Source organism: Macrosteles quadrilineatus, unplaced genomic scaffold (assembly GCF_028750875.1).
Source record: "Macrosteles quadrilineatus isolate MER2022 unplaced genomic scaffold, UCM_ALF_1.0 Scaffold_9__3_contigs__length_116548681, whole genome shotgun sequence".
NCBI lineage: Eukaryota > Metazoa > Arthropoda > Insecta > Hemiptera > Cicadellidae > Macrosteles > Macrosteles quadrilineatus.
Genome location: NW_026542602.1, coordinates 50,807,731 through 50,825,446, shown reverse-complemented (window position 1 = coordinate 50,825,446; position 17,716 = coordinate 50,807,731). Strand labels below are relative to the sequence as shown.

Here is a 17,716-nt window from a genome sequence, read left to right as displayed (position 1 = left end):
ATTTTCCTACGATTTATTTTAATTTTACATTAAGTTTTTCTTTAAATACAAAATTATTAGACAGGACACTCTTCAAATACTTTAAGTTGCTCTTACTTTACCCTTTAAATTAACTACTGTAATTTTATTTTATTATCGATGCCTTTGAAATTTAAAGTTAAACGATATAATACTAGTAAAAAATCTACATTGATAAAGGTATATGAAATCAAGTCATAAGAACAGAAATGAGATGATTGACAGAATAAAGTTACAAAATCGTTTTTAAAAACGTGCAAATTAATATATTTTGAATTAAAGGCTTCCATATTAAATAATTTAAAATATATTATAAGAATCAAAGAGGTACTACGTAAAAACGCCCATACATTAAATACAATTTAAAAATGATAAAGATTGTATCAATATAAGGGAGCAAAAAGTAACGCGACCCTGCCAGGATTCGAACCTGGAATCTTCTGATCCGTAGTCAGACGCGTTATCCGTTGCGCCACAGGGCCATGGGAGAAGGCGCCGACAAAGGCCAAACTGACGTCTTTAGTTTACAGTAGTGCCAATCAATTGAAATAAAAAGCATAGGTCTAAATTAATTGATCAATATTAATTACACATCAAGTTAAAACTGTATACAAGTATTTTCGCCTCATCAAGTCAAGTATTTTGATTTAATTTCAAGCAATTTTAGGACATTTTATTTATTTACATTATTATTTAAACTAAAATCCGCTTAGATCATTTACTTCATTGACTCAATACGCTTGTTAAAATAAATGAATTTCATAATGTACTAATTTCCATATAACAAGCCGAAATGAAGTTACGTCATTGACTTTAGAGGGTGTATTTCTAATGGTCAACGTATGGAGAGTTATTTCACAAAAGTTGTTTATGCGTTTCGCGAACTGCGAATGTTGTACACGTGACTTCTAAAATTTATCACCATTTACGTAGTTTGCTTACATCAGTGTCTACTATGGAATGTCGCGCAGTTAATAATATTAAGGAAAACCTGTGAAACCTGTTGGATGAATACGTTCGTCGTATTTTAGAGATGAGCAAATTTGCAAACATAATATTCCTTGTAGCTATACTTTAGTTTGAGATTGTATATCCCCTTAAAATATATCTCAGATTGTATGAGTTGATAATGATTCGACAAAGTAAATAAGTTAAATTTTTGGTCCTTTGATTTTTACACCAAAAGTTCTCTCTGAAAAGGGTTATAGAGCAACGAATCCTGTTTTGATAGTCTTGATATGATAACAACTGTATAACAGTTTGTTTTTGCCATTACTTTATTCATTTATTTTAAACCTAAATTGTTACAACTAGGATAAGGACATAAATAATTCCTGTATACATTTATCACCCAAAATATTGTCAAAGTTAACCGATCCAATTTTCTTCGCACTTGGCCGCATTAACAAAAATCTGACCACTATGAAATAAATAATTATTTTCATTTCGTAGCGATATATATTGGTATTTATTTTTATGCTGCCAGTGACATAACATTTTATTGAAAGGGAACTGTCCAAACCATGGAATATATTTCCAATTAAAAACTCATTGCATAACCATATACAGTAGCAGCCTGTACATTTAAAATTGCCATGTCATTCTCATGGAAGAAAAGAAAACAGTTGTAGTTTGCTTGTTTATGGATTTTGTACAGATATTACAAATTTATTTTAACCTATACTATTTAAATGTTATCAAAAACACTTGTACCCTTCCTAGTAGCAAACCTACTGTAATCGTGAATTGTGTCATTTAAATCGGGAATAAATGCACTTTGGAAATATTCTGTAAAGATCCAATCAGAGAAATGGAAATTCGTCTTGTCTGATTGGAGGTTTGCTGCGGCGGGGGTATTTAGTTGACTGGAGAGGACCGCGTCACCGCTACATTGCCGCTACCACGTGTTGTGTGTGACCTTGAGTAAACGTGAACTTGACCTTGACGACGCGACGGCGTGATATCTATCACACTGAATTATAGTATCATCACTTGACTTCATCAGTTAATGTATCATACAAATGGGAAATACCGTTACTTCGTAATAGTCAGAAACATGCCTTAGGTAAAAGGTGAAATACTATTATTTTTGTCACCTATTACTTCCTCGTCCAGCACGTTTCTATCGGTGGGTTATTTTTACGTTATTTTACTCCCTATTACCATAGACAAAGAGAATTATTTTTGTCTATGCTTTTACCTATAAATCAGCTGATCAGTTCCTCAAAGACCATACTATTTCGTGATGTTCGTTGTTAATAGCAAGACACGATCAGCTCGACGTAACTAAAATAATAGGGTATTAGCTCAATTAACTCAGGGTAACCTAATTTGTATTATTTATCCCATTGTTGTTTTGTAAGTTTTATCTGAAGACTTGATGTTTAATAACACCTCAAACAAGAATTTATTTTTACTAGACTATTATCGACGCTGAAGACAGGCTAAAACATTCATCGATTATACAGAAACAAATTCATTAAAAAAAGTATACAACCAAGTGTAGGTAGTTTCAAAACACAGCCGTCACGTCAGATAGCCTATTCTAAAAGCAGACGATGACCATTGCCAACTGTTCGTCATGAAATTCACCTTCCGTCGACCCCGTGACCACACTGATAACGATGCTATTGGTTGAGAGATCCCGCACTCAAGAGGTCAAAAATATAAAATTCACAGAGGGAAAGAGCAAGAAGGAAAACAAACAATGAAATATTCATGTGTTTTGCCGATCTTCGTCATGGATAAATTTGTGAAAATTGAATTTTTTACATGGTAGGACTTAAAGTGATGTTCTACTTTAGTTCAAATCGTTTTGAGTTTTTGTCAGAAGAGGGACGAAAAACGACGAAATGAAATGACTAAGTGTTTGGGCCCTCGAGTTTGGAGATTTACAGAAAACTAACTAAACAACATAGAACACCCGAGTATATTCAAATCGCTATTTTATTCTAAGGATTCCTTTGTAAACAAGTATTTTTTAGCTCGTTTTAGCTCGTGCAGTAATTACAATCCAAAGATAAAGAAACCCATGTTTTTGGAGTTGTAAAACCCATCTTGCAGCTTAAACTAAATGTCACCACTTAATCAAATTTTAATACAACATAGACACAATAAAGTATGTAAAGTATTGTGGATGTAAATTATATCATTATGTGTTCTCTATGTGTATAAGTTTAGAGCTGTATTGCAGCTAACATATAATTCTAGTAAGCAGACGTTTTTACAACACGTTTTAATATTACTGTTGCTTATTACTGCATTCTCAAGATGGCACAGTTTTTTTTTTTTTTTTTTTTAGAAAATCAACATTGTATTTATATTTTTATAAATTTTTATCCATTACCACATTTTTTATCCATTTTGACTTATAACTAAGCTTGTTGACGATTCTAATCAGTTGATAGTTTTGTTTAACATTAGGTTCAATTTTTTAATATTTTTTATTTTTTCCAATTTGTATTTCCATTTTGTTTCGTGACCAGATAAAGTTTCATTTACCATTCTCCCCTACAGGTCCTCAACCCTCTCCAGCGGCCGCTCCCGCACTCCTAGAGCCTATGCCCTGAGTCGCTGCCCCTGACCTTCATAGCCTTTGCCACTTACCACTTGCCCTATATCAGATCAATAGATCAAAGCCCCCGGGGGTGGGAGGGAGGGAGGGCTGCTGGCCTACGTGACAAAATACACGTCCGTCTGTCTGTCCGTCCGTCTGTCTGTCCGTCATTTTTTCGGTTGCCGACGCTGATGCTTGCATTCCGGGCATTCTGCTGTACAAGTGTCTCCGCGCCGGCTGAATCATCGTACTGACCGCGGATACTCGGAATGATAAGTCGCATAGATAGTACTTCAGTCCGTCAGGTAGAGAACGAATTGTGTTTCGAAAAGATAAAAATTTAATGACAAATCAGATTGATATTTTGATCTTGGTATGTGCGAAAAAATTCGCAAATGCTAACACAAAAAAGTGTTTTTGTTGAAAATCTAAAATTCAAAGCTAAATAAATAGACAAAGGGATCCGTGCACAAATTGTGCAGAGGACCCAAAATTATTGTTTCCGAGGCAAAATTAACTGGATGGAGAAGAAAATCAGATTAAATGACTGAAGAAGTTCGTCAAAAACATTAGATCTTTGAAAGTACACTTTAGAAATAATTTAAACTGTCTACGGGATACCTTTAAAAAAATACCTTTTTCGTTACCATTCGCAGGTTACTTGATCATTCCCGTTAAAATGACACCTCAATCGTGCCAGCTGAAAAGGGGATATTTCAGAGAAACCCATTATTTTTACTAAGTACTGTACATAGATTTTTAAATATATTTCCATAAACACTAGTAATAAATCTTCAAGAAGAACTGTTAATAAAAATATAAAATATTTGTGCAGTTTCTATTATACTACAAATCTACATTACAGTACTTTAATTATGTATTCCTTTTCTTAAGGATGACATAAGAGATTTCGTGGTACTTTAAGCACTTTAAACATAACCGACCATGGTTTCGCAATAAAAGTGCGTAAAGAATAATGGATAATTTTTTAAACATTTTTAGAAATACCTACAGCATTTAGGCTGCAAATAAACAAAACACATTTGTCTCCAAAATGTATACAAAGCTAAATTTATTAATATTGTTGGTACGACAAATACAAGTTTTTGCCTTATTGCTTGTATCCCTGAAGTGGTCAATGGTCCATGCCAAACCTACGTAGTAAAAATGACGGTCAAAATGACGCCTGAATAGTAAGAGAATACTTTACTGTAGTAAAACTGCGAGCTTCACATTCCAACATTGTTACGTAACAACAAAGTCAACAGTTTAAATTGTGTTGCAAACATGGTGTAAAATTACCACTCATATATCAACTAGATATGAAATAGTATGTGTGAAGTTCCAGGTGAAATACGGTGCCCTTTAGTTATCAACAAAATAAAAACACAGTAGGGTACTGCAATTTAAATCTAACGTACACGATCAGACATCTAATATCAGTAAACAGCTGATTTCACAAGAGAGATCAGCTGATTAAAGATTTTCGTACACTTTCACAACAAAACATATCAATAATATATACGCGAAAAAACACGTGTCCACGTCTCGTGTAGTACATTTAAGTTTCACGGACATTTCGTAGCCCACATTAACCTACGGGCCCCGCGATTTATTGTAAAATGATAGCGAACTTTGGCCCGAGATACGATTACCAAAGACAAACATGTAGCTTGTGCCGACTGCAATTCAAGTTCAACCACAACAGTACTAGTGTTCTGTTCATTCACAAGTCAAGGCAATACATTGATTACTTTCCTAAGTATCAACGTGTTACATGTTGTGTACAAATTAAATATTTGTATGATACAAATGTCCAAATCCAATGTATGTAGCTATTCGAGACCGAGATAAGGCTGAGCGTCTAAAAATCTAAACATTTTATTCTTTTTTTATGTTAAATCCAATTTTTTACCTAGATAGCTTCTAAATTCAACGATTTGGTTTACAAAAATTAAATAAAACCTTGTGTCGCAGTCTCGATCAATAATTTGCAACCAAAATAACCAATAAGAGGATAGCCTAAGTAATAAATTGTTGTTTACTAAGCTAAGCCTGTTTTGTCTCGATTGTTGTACAATTTCTGTAAACATAATTTGTAATATATTAATAGATTTCTTGACAATTTGTACGACAAAAGCTGTTACGCAATTAACATTCATCATTACAGTATAAATAAAAGCTGTAGCCTTTTGATGGTGAAACACAAGTTAAATATTTGATATCGAAAAAATTGCATCAAGGTTTTGCTTTTGCCTAGAATTATATATGATCTGCAATGTTAACGTTGACTTTGCTGATAGCGTATAGATAGTAACACGTAATATTTATAGCGTATGGTAATTTTAAGACAAGGAGAAAGGAGTTTAGCCAGCTTCAACCTAATAACAGTCCTAAAACTTAAACGAAATTAATTACCAACATTAAAACAACAACAAAAAACATGAATCTTTTACTAGCTGAAAATAGAACATAATAAACCCATAATTCAATACTTTTCTTTTAAATGGAGACCATACGAAGTTATTAGGTATTTTGCCAAGTATGAATGGAGACGAGTGTAGGATGAGTGGCGCGATCTTGTAGTCTTATTAGTGACTGACCCTTAGACACAGCTGTTAATTAATAGCCCATACAGCCAATGGCAACTAAGGGACCTACAGTCTATGGTGGAATCCCAATTGTCTAATTGTCAGGATAGTACTGCGGATAGTCGTAGTACTCAGCGGACGTTAATCCACACCAGGGAGTCAGTACCTTATCCACAGTGCATGCCTATAAATCCCAATTCGTGACCTTCACTATATTCTTCTTCCAATATATGTTACTAAAATTCCTTGAATTATACCAATTGACTAAAAACAAAACTCAACGTCACAGCGAATGCTCCACTTCCTAGGCCACTGACAATTCTCAATCAACCAAAAGCAATCAGTTATCGGCGGGAAATTAATACGGCGAAGAAAGGATTTAACCTTGCTCTGATTGGTCGATAGCCTTCGACCAATCACAAAGGCGTAATATCTGGCCAATGATCCTCCGATCTGCCTAGCCTGGCTCTCTGGCAGCGAGTCAAGTACAGGACTTCCCGTCAACTGTGTTTGACGTCCTTCGAGTAGAGAAAAATACAACTAATTCGAAAGAGGCTAACGTTTCGGATTTGACCGGACTGGCAGAAATAGGACTTTTGAAGGACTGTGAGCGGCAAACAACTAACGTTAATACATAGCTTCAAGGAGAACGTTTTCTTAAATTAAGTACAATCAATAGCAATTTAAAATATCTAGAGCACGAAAATGTTTTAAACGTACTAACTGATATGAAAAAGGTGAAAATTCATCTTTAATACATTATACTTTTCAATAAAGTGGCGATCATACAAAGTAGGCTAGGTATTTTAAGCCAAGTATGAATGGAGATGAGTGTAGGATGAGTGGAGCGATCTTGTAGTCTTGTTAGTGACTAAGGCCGACATATTCCTTAGACACAGCTGTTATAGCCCATACAGCTAATGGAAACTAAGGAACCTACAGTTTATGGTAATCCGAACCACATTTTTGCCTTGGTATATACGAATTGGTCTAATTATCAGGATAGTACTGCGGATAGACGGCAAGAGGGCCTTACAGTTTTGGGATTTCAAGATAATAATGGTTAAATGTGGTTTTAGTGGATATGCAGCACCATCGATCATCGATGTCAATAACTTTAACAAATTGTGATAAATTTTCAAAAGTGGGAGGTAAGTGGTTGAGGGAGATGATCGTAGGACGTTTTTACAGACGGTGATCGAGATTCGCACACGATGAATGTTTCTCACGTACACGAGTCGTGAACCCCTTATTTTCAGGCTAAAACACAAAATTTCGATCAGTTCGTTTGACTAAATTATCACAAAGTTACTTTGAACATATCTAATAATTACTGAGTTTAGAATACTTATGGATCTTTCAACTCGGGTGGTACAATAAATTCAACCCTAGAGAAAGACAAAAAACCCACCAAAGCTGTTGTAGAAAATAAATAGTCAAAATATACCCTGGAAACATAGATCAAGAATTTACCGTAATATGCATGGACCGAATTAAGAAAACGCGAAATATCACAAACAAACTAAATTAAATAACAACCAACACGTTTTAGATTCAGGTTCCATGTGAAAATCGTTTATTTTTCCAAGAAAGACAACCACGCTAAATTTAAATAGAATCAGAACCGTGATAAATTCCGGAGATTCATCAGTTAGGAATTAGTGTTGTCTACGTGCCGTGCTGTGCTGTGCTAGGTGCACAGTTAGCATCAGCACTATGGCGAGATAGCGCACATTCAGCACAGAAACTACCTAGCTGACTCACATTCTCAGAACACCAAGTTTCATATGAATTTTACCTCATATTTGACAAATCATCTCGAATAACTTAGATAGCTTCGTTCAAAGGTTTATTGCGGACATTTTCCATCAAAATGAGGTTTTACCATTGTTTTTAACTTTCACCATCACCAACAACGAACTTCAAACAAAGAATTCGATTATTCCAATTAAATAAATTGTCTTTAAATCAAACGATTTTCTTTGGTTCATATTAAAATACAAACTATGTATACTTTATATATAAGAGAAAAAAAATATTTATAAAAATAAACACCGCTGCCTTAAAAAAATAAGGTTGCCAATGGCACCGAAAAAATATACACCTAAAATATTTGTTTGATTTTTACGGTTGTAATAAATACTATTTCACAACGGCTGTCTCTTATGAGCAGGTATTAGTTTGTAATGTCTTTGAGGTTTAACAAAAAGATGCAACTGTTTTTCTTCTTCTGTGCTGCATAAATACACTAACATATTAACGAAATTATATTTATTCATCTATAGACATAAAATGCATTACGTACAGTCGAAACAATAAAACATGCTAGTTGCTAGCACATGTTAAGTTCACTCACTAATAAAATATAGGCCTATGTACAAATTTTATAAAAATTGTATGTCATTCTTTGAAAGGTCCATTTCTTTTCTAATCGTACACTATACATTCCACGCACACATAAAGTCTAGACTAGGTACAAAACCAACCAACCATTCGGTAAATAAGAATTATACAACGAAAATAGGCAACATTCGTAGAAGAAAATATCCTAGCAGGACTTAGAAGCATTTTTTCGTACCGGTATACAAAATTGCTACCACCTTCGGCAATGAACTATACACCCCCTGTATCTTTCAGTAGTTATGTCAGAGTAATTATGTAGTTATATAATGCATTAAGTTAGTACTTGTTTTCACCAGCAGCCTCTTAAGAGACTTAAATCTGTTTACATTCGTTGGATTTTCGACGCAATTTGTTGTTGATTTGCTCATCAATGGCTTATTCAAGAATAATTTGGTTTTCACGTGTTTCATAACAAGTTGTGTACACGTTATTTTTACATCTTTAATGCGCAAATTCTATAAACGTAGTTATAAGGGGAGTGTTGCACGACGTCCAAGTGCCACGACGTCCAATAATATTTTTACAGTGCCACGACGTCCAAAACATAATTTTTGAGTTGTTGCACGACGTCCAAGTGCCACGACGTCCAAAAGTATAGTAACTGCCAAAAATATAGTCTTTCTACAAGCTTTGGACGTCGTGGCACTTGGACGTCGTGAAACAGTGCACTGTAGAATTGTAAAGAAGTATCATTTGCACCACGTCCAAAGCCTCTGCCAGTTGCACGACGTCCAAGTGCCACGACGTCCAATCAATATTTGACTGTTGCACGACGTCCAAGTGCCACGACGTCCAAAGTGCCTGCACACTGTGAACACTGTTTTCCGACCTCAGTGCATACAGTTCGCATTGCAATTATTGAAGGAAACTAGGCCTAGTCAACTGTTTGAAAGTTGTCAACCGCTTCGTCTTCGATTAATGTTTAAATTATCCAATATTCAATGGTTCTAATTGAACTAATTATTGCATTAGCTTAAATTTTTTACATGTAAAATAAATACTATGTCACCGTAAAATGTAATGATGCAGTATTTCTGTTGTTATGATTGCATAATTGATTTCTACAAAATAGAGCTATGTCATAGAAACGAAATAAATAAATGACTACACTATTCACTATATTGTGTGATTAATACAATAAATTAATCACTAGCCCAAAAGTAAATATGGTAGGTTTAATGTGAGTAGTGGTAGAATTCTAAGTACTGCAGTAGAATAGAATTGTCATATTATATCAATTGGTAGCAAATTCACTCGTAAGATAAAATGTATGCACAGTTTTATAACAGCTGTAAGACTTCCCATTTAAGTACCGGTATCATTGAATTTGTATAACTTCCATTGAACAGAAATGAGATAAGTAGATATTGATACACAGATATATGAATTTTCATACACTTATAATATGACGAAATCAAAAAAGGTTTATCCGTCAATGTGCTAAATATTATGTTAACTATCACTTATCAACTTTTTAAGCTATAATGGTGTTACTACAATGGTTAAAAATGTTTCCTGTGAAACATGTATTTTTTAAACTAAAAGAAGGTTTTCTTTTAGTACAAACCTTGCTCTATTAGTGCATACGAAAAATAATTTCACTATTTTACGAGATCAATGTTTGACAACAAATGGTTGAAGCAGATATTCAGAGAGTGTCTCCAGCTGATGCAGTAATAAAAACGTATTTTAGCCATAGCACAGACAATCTTCTCCAGGAAAACGAGAGTACCTATCAAGATCCAAGTCATTTTAATGTATTCACTGGATTGGCGAGAGTGTCTTTAGCCATTAAAATATGGCCTCACTACTTTGTAAATAAAATTACGGACGCTCAAAAATGCAGTTTTGTGCGATTTTTGTCAAGTGTTCGTCCAATTTTTTATCAAATATCACATAATCATCTATGAAATAACGAACAGCTGTTCGGATCAAGATTATTTTTTCTAGCTGTCACCGATATGTTTACAAATGTTGTTTACAAATACCGCAACCATTTCCGATCACGTTTTGAAGGCAAATCCCAACCAAGTGCGATTGGAAACGTTTTTCTTACATAACGGATTTAATTAATAGCAAGTGGAATAATGTAGTGTAACCGTAAATGAAATTAAATAACTAGGCATTATTCAGGTCAGGAACCAGAGGTTCTTTGTGTATAAAATTGTTCTTGAGTTTTGATAACCAGAAAGAAGACCTTGAATCAGTGTTGTAGGGCTGGGAAACTTAAATTTATTAATGATCGTCGCCAATAGCTTACAAACAAGGTTTCCACTCATTGACGGAGCTTCAATAGCGGACGTGTAAAGTGTAAAGTAAAAAAATACAACTGCAGTGGGTGATTGTAACAGAGGTTTACGGTTTATGGATGATGCTAAACTCGCTTTTCCAATGTGTCACTTTCTGTTCCTACTCACCGTGTGATGCAATCGCTGGACCCACTGGACCATACAGCCAATAGGCCCATTGCCCATCTCTTGGGTACTTATGCCTACCCAATTATTTATAACAACCTTTTCGACGACGATCCTTGATACCGGTACTTTTCCCTAGAATACACGGCCTAGAATACCTAAGAAATAAAATTACAAACGCCCAAAAACCCAGCATGGTGTGATTTTTGTCACATTTCCTTCTAATGTTAAAAGATATACCAATCATAGTTTAGAGAATACATAATCTATTAAATAACAAAAAGTTGTTTGTATAAAGTTGTTTTTTTTTTCAAACTGATACCACTAAGTTTACATTAAAAGTTGTTCACGAATAAAGCAATTAATGGGAAATAGCTTTGATTGCCAATAACCTTTTACGAGAAAATCCAAAACCAAGAAATCAATAACCTTGGGACTTGATTAACGCATTTAATTGAATGGACGTAATTCTCAACTGTAAACGTTGGTTTTTGGTACTGGTTCTTTTCCTTAGAACCGTTGGTAGCAGCAAGAATCATTTTTACGTACTAACACAACACTGTAATTTACAAATTAGTTATCGTTGGTGTTGCACCTTATTTATACTGTCGTATTACAGCCGTATTTAATTTAATTGATGTCTTAACTGTATAAGTATTGCTTTTTCGGTCTGGATTCCAAAATTTTAGTTTATGCTAAGAAAATGATAACTCATTTCAGCAAAACATTTGTGCAGCAAACCATCATGAATTGTTTAAGATTTACGTTGTTTATGTATCAATAGTTCGTGGCCTATTTTGGTAATTTTTATTATAAATTACCCATCTAAATCGTCTATATTACTTCATTTCATATAGTAAGCCACCATTTCGACAGCATTTAGGGTCATCTTTGGATAAAGCAAATATAAACTGTTAAGATAAAATTTGATGACATTGACAAAGATTTCAAATACTAATTTTATATGTACTTCGTTATGCTTAAAATGTAGCAAATTCCCTAATTGAGTTCTGTATTTTTGTGTGTGTGTCTATTGGTAACGCATAAATGTCCTTATTTGTCAGTGTCACGAAAAGGACAAGACCACCTTTGATAATGAAAATGTCAACCAGAATAAAGTGTTTAATGGCGAGGTTGAGGTATTACTTTAAATACTTTTAACCATTGTGGAAAGTAACTTTCAACTATATGCCTACCTTAAGCCTGTGTCACACTACGCTACTTTACTAGCAGCTAGCGAAATAGCAGCTACTAAGTAGTCAATGTGACATAGGCAGTAGCAGCTACTAAGAGTAGCGCGCTAGTAAAATTTTACTAGCATGGAAAGTTGAACATGTCCAACTTTCCGTGCTACTAAACTGCGCTAGTGAGTCACGTGACCAACTAGCAGCTATCAAGTAGCGACCGTCGCCCAGTGTGACAGCTTCAATAGCGGACTAGCGGCTACTTGCACCACGTGCTGTCTGCCTGATTTGTTTATTCTCGTTCATTTTGAATAATTTCTGAAGTAATCATGAGTGATCCGAAGTGGGGTGGGGGAGATGTGATTAATTTTTTGAACCTGTATAAAAAATATCCGTGTCTTTGGGACATAACCTATCTTGAGCTAAACTAGTAGTAGCAGCTAGTGAATATACGCTACCAAAATAAGTGTGACAGGAAAATTAGCTGCTATTTCAGTAGTTGCTACTAGGTAGCTGCTAGTAAGTAGCCAAGTGTGACACAGGCTTTAGGGCTATGCCTCATAGATCTAGGCCTATAAAGCTTTTATTAGTTTAATCATTGGATTTAAAATATGAACCAACACGACCCGGGTGACATTTAATTGCAAAGCATTTTTTTGGCTTGAAACTGTCAGATACTGTATTTGTGAAGGTTTATCTTACTAATATTATCAATGTGAAAGTTTGTGTGTTTGAAGTTCAATCACGCATTAACTACTGGACGGATTTGGCTGAAATTTGGCATGATGATAGCTCACATTCCCGATTAACATATAGGCATATCCTTTTCTCAAAAATCCTTTCGGGCTCCACCCCAGTGGCTCTGTAGTTCCCCATGTTAACCTTATGAGTATTCAAATTTAATAGGAATTAAAGATTTTAGTCAGCTGTTTCAACTGAAAAAGTTGTTTCTATGATATGAAAAAGCGTTATAAAGTTATAAGATTTACCAACAGGGTGCAGCACTATTATTTTTTCCCATTTATGAAAACAGCTAATTTGAACTAAGCAGCAACACAAAACTGTGATACGCAATGAGAACTGTCATAGTAGGATTATTTACAATTATGTTTATGTTTTTAATTTCATGAATGATTTATGATATTTTGTGAATTTTTTAAAATTTATTTTTCTTTATTGTTTAGGATAAGTGGTAGAACATTATGGCTATAGATGTGTAATACTATAGTATACCGTAAATTTAAAGAAGAAAATTTGATCAAACTGTGTCCTCCCCCATTCCAGACGCAAAACTTGAGTATAACTGCTATTAATAAGCATTTTATACTTGACTAGCTGTACCCACGGGCTTTGCCCCGTTTTACTTCATAAGTGAGCTCGTTCGCTGCGCTCACTTGCCTTCAGGTTAGCTCGTTTGCTACGCTAACTCGCCTCCAGGTTGAAGTTCGTTCGCTACGCTCACTCACCTTTTGGTTACAAATTAGCTGTAGTCATAAATTTAAAAAAAAAATAGTGCTGCACCCTGTTGGTCATCCTTGGAACTTAAATGCTATTGCACATCATAGAACAGAACCAACTTGTTTAATTGAAACAGCTGTTAATATTCATTAATTCCATTTAAATATGAGTACTCATAAGGTTAACATGGGAAACTCCAGAGCCACTGGGGCGGAGCCCGAGAGTCCGATCAGAATAAAAATAGCTTAGTTTTCCTATTTAATACCTAAAGAATCAGTGTACCAAATTTCAGCCTCCTAGGTAAATGGGAAGTGGGAGAATTAGTGATGAGTGAGTGAGTGAGTGTGTCAGTGAGGGCTTTGCCTTTTATATATTTAGATGCCAACCCCGTACGAAGGACGGGTACTCAGCTAGTCTATACTATTATAAAGAAGAGGTGGTGTCTGTGTGTTTGTATGAGATAATCTCAAAAGTACTGAACCGACTGGGCTCAAATTGCACGCAAATGAAGCTACAGCTCCGAGGATACATATTATACAACTATTCCCTCTTCGTTATTGTCCTAGGGCTCTGCCCCGTGGGCTTTCACAAATTTGAGGTGAGAGATTTTGAAATATTGATTGATGGTATCCATGGTAACAAGAGCAAACCTACATAATTTAAAAATGTAAACAACCAGAACTAACTGTCAAATGAATTTTGATTTCACAATTCCACACAGCTGGTTCAAACATATTAAATAATGCACGAATATTAGAACAGAGAGGGTAGGATTATAAATTTAAAATAATTATGTTACTAGCCCTATTGTAAACATTATTTTACATTACTTAAATGTAGCTGTCAAACCATATGTTAATGTAATTTCATTAGTATATGACTCTTTCAGTTACTTCATTTGTTTATGTTTATGATCTACTAGCTGTACCCGCGGGCTTTGCCCCGTTTAACTTCACAAGTGAGCTCGTTCGCATGGCTCAATCACGTCCTGGTTGAAGTACGTTCACTACGCTCACTCACCTTTAGGTTGGAGCTCGTTCGCTCCACTCACTTGCCTTCAGGTTAGCTCGTTCGCTGCGCTAACTCGCTTCCAGGTTGAAGTTCGTTCGCTACGCTCACTCACCTTTTGGTTGCAAATTAAATGAATGATTAAATGAATTTATTTATTTCCATTGAGAACAAACTTATTACATGCATTTTGGCTGTAGTCATAAATCTAAAAAAATAATAGTGCTGCACCCTGTTGGTAATCCTTGTAACTTTAATGCTATTCAACATAATAGAACAGAACCAACTTGTTTAATTGAAACAGCTGTTAAGAAATTCCTTTTGAATATGAAAAATCATAAGGTTATCATGGGAAACTCCAGAGCCACTGGAGTCCAGGAGCCCGAAAGCCCGATCAGAATAAAAACTACTTTTCCTATTTAATGCCCAAAGAATCGGTGTTCCAAATTTTAGCCTCCTAGGTAAATGGGAAGTGGAAGAATTAGTGATGAGTGAGTGAGTGAGTGAGTCAGTCAGTGAGGGCTTTGCCTTTTATATATTTAGATTATACTGAGTCTGTTCTATTTTTGTGAAATGCTGCAATAAATTTTAATGGGAATAATTCGTTTTAAAAGAAATCATTCATCATGGATATAGGAAATAATTAAGATTCTATAATCATTGCCCTATCAACCTAGGCCCTTTTCCTGAGTGTTATGAGGTTTATGTTTTGATTTATTTTTGTGTAAACCGTAATATAATCCCCCTGCCACAGCAAATCTGTAGACTGAATTTCCATTTGCCTGATTATATAATTTCACTAAAATATGTTAGAAAATTACCCTATTTTCCATATTTATTTATATTTTCCTATTTTTTCAGTGCAAACCATGGATGTATGGATGTATGGATGTATGGATGGATGGATGGATGATTGTGACAAGCAAACGCGAAAAATACTAAACCGACAAGGTTGAAATTTGGTATGATGATAGATGACATCCCCGATTAACATATTCTTGCCTCAAAAATTCTTTCAGTCTCCGCCCCGGTGGCTCTGGCTCTGGACTTTCTCATGTTAACCTTATGAGTATTCATATTTAAAGAAATTAAAGAATTTTGTCAGCTGTACAAGTTGGTTCTATGATATTAAATAGCATTAAAAAGTTATAAGGTCTGCCAATAGGGTGCATCACTATTAAGGAACGCGGCAGCGTTCCGCCCCGCCAAGTCCCCCAGCGGTACATAGCTGCTGCAGTGTATTATATACATGACGTGACAAAGTGGCTTTTTTACTCGTCTATAGCTCTGAAGAAACAAAAGCTATTAAAATAATTATTCATCTACTGGATAGGGGCACTCATTCTCAACAAAATAAAAAAAAGAATTTAAAAAACGGTTGTGTTTGAGCCAGAAAAACTAGTTTGAAAATTCACAAATTTTCCGTGTTCTCCTTCTTCTCCTTGAATGCTGACGGACCTACAGCCCAAACCACTGGCTCAATTTTAATGTTTTTTATGTTGTTTGACAGCCGTTAACGTGTAGATGTGCCTTTTGAGGGTCTCAAGTCGGTGCGTTGACCCATAAACCCTTGGCAAGCCCTCAAAGTACGATTTTGGCCCATTTAAATAACATGGGATTAAAATAAAAACAACAGAAGGACCAGCTGCGATTAAATCTCATTTAATTCAAATGTTAGAGAAATTCATAGGAACAGCTGAAAATTATTTTAAAACTTTTATAAAGTATTTTTTCAGGTATACCGAATGATTTGAAATACTTACTATATAAAATTACTTAGAGCCCCCCGATACTTTCCATTGAAAAATGCAGTGTACCTATGGTACACTGGTACAGCAGCTCGTAATTTTTAACAGTTTAATACTACTTATTAAAAAATATGAAACCTAGGAACTTGAAATTTAGTACTAGTACTAAGGTTTGTTTTATGTTTTGATACACTAAAACAAATAAAACAATCGGGAAAATCACTCTACGTATGTTAAACAAGCAATTAAAAAGTGATATGTAAATTTAGGATAGATGAGTTTTTCAATATTTGTTTTGTTTATGCTATTTCTAACAAACTTAATCTGTTTGATTACATTTTTACTTCTCTAATAAGGGCTCAATTTACACTAGTCTTTAGATGTACGGGTTTAATTATCAGAACACTTATGTAACACCAACGCATTTCATGTTGTTCAAGATGACCATTGATGAAATTTGAAACTGAGTTTAAGCCCAGGGGGTTTGTTAAATAGTAATTTTGGTACGTGTGTCAAAAAGTTTTGTAATCGGTTTAAAGCAGATAAGACCAAAAATGTAGAATTTAGTTCTACACAAACAATATTATTGAAATTAAATGAGATGTAGTTGTGCCGTGGTCTATATATCAGAGAAAGGAGGATTTTTATTTTAACTGTTAATTTTCTACAAAAATAAATAAAATCTAACAAAAAACCACTAAGTGGTAACACTTTCCCCGCCAAGTCAGCAATCCAAAAAAGATAATAAATCATTACTTTTTCTGCCAAGAAAAACAATGTAATGTATGTAAGTTTGGCAACTTGGCGGCAGACTTTTGCTCGATCACTTTAAAAAATACCATAAAACTAGTTTCATTGAGCAAGTATCTCTCCCATTAGTACATTGCTAGGCGAGAGCTTATTTACAAAATTTGACCTTATTTGTGCCACATTTCATAAACTCGTAATAGTGATGGTTTTAAATTTACTGATTACCTCGAAATTATTATACTTAGTTGGACTAATTAATTAGAGAAGTTGATTTGTGAAATTATCCACGAACGTAACTTCAATGAAAAAAACCAAGCAAAAGTCTGCCGCCAAGTTGCCAAACTTACATACATTACATTGTTTTTCTTGGCAGAAAAATTAATGATTTATTATCTTTTTTTGGATTGCTGACTTACGGGGAAAGTGTTACCACTTAGTGGTTTTTTGTTAGATTATGTTGTTTTTTTGCATTAATGACCACAGCTAATTTGAACCAACTAGCAAAAAAAGTTGTGGTACACAATGAGAACTTTACTTTTTTCCATGGTTTAGGTGCAGTCTAGAACATCAGGACTATGGTAGATGT

General features: G+C 34.6%; 1 protein-coding gene and 1 non-coding gene across 2 annotated transcripts in view; both read right to left on the bottom strand.

Annotated features, from left to right (window-relative positions):
* Positions 1-17,716, bottom strand: part of LOC129002649 (protein cueball) — a 43,797-nt gene that overhangs the window by 15,611 nt on the left and 10,470 nt on the right. The window lies entirely within an intron of this gene.
* Trnar-acg (transfer RNA arginine (anticodon ACG)) lies at positions 428-500 on the bottom strand. The gene has a single exon. It is a non-coding gene; the product is annotated as a tRNA-Arg (tRNA).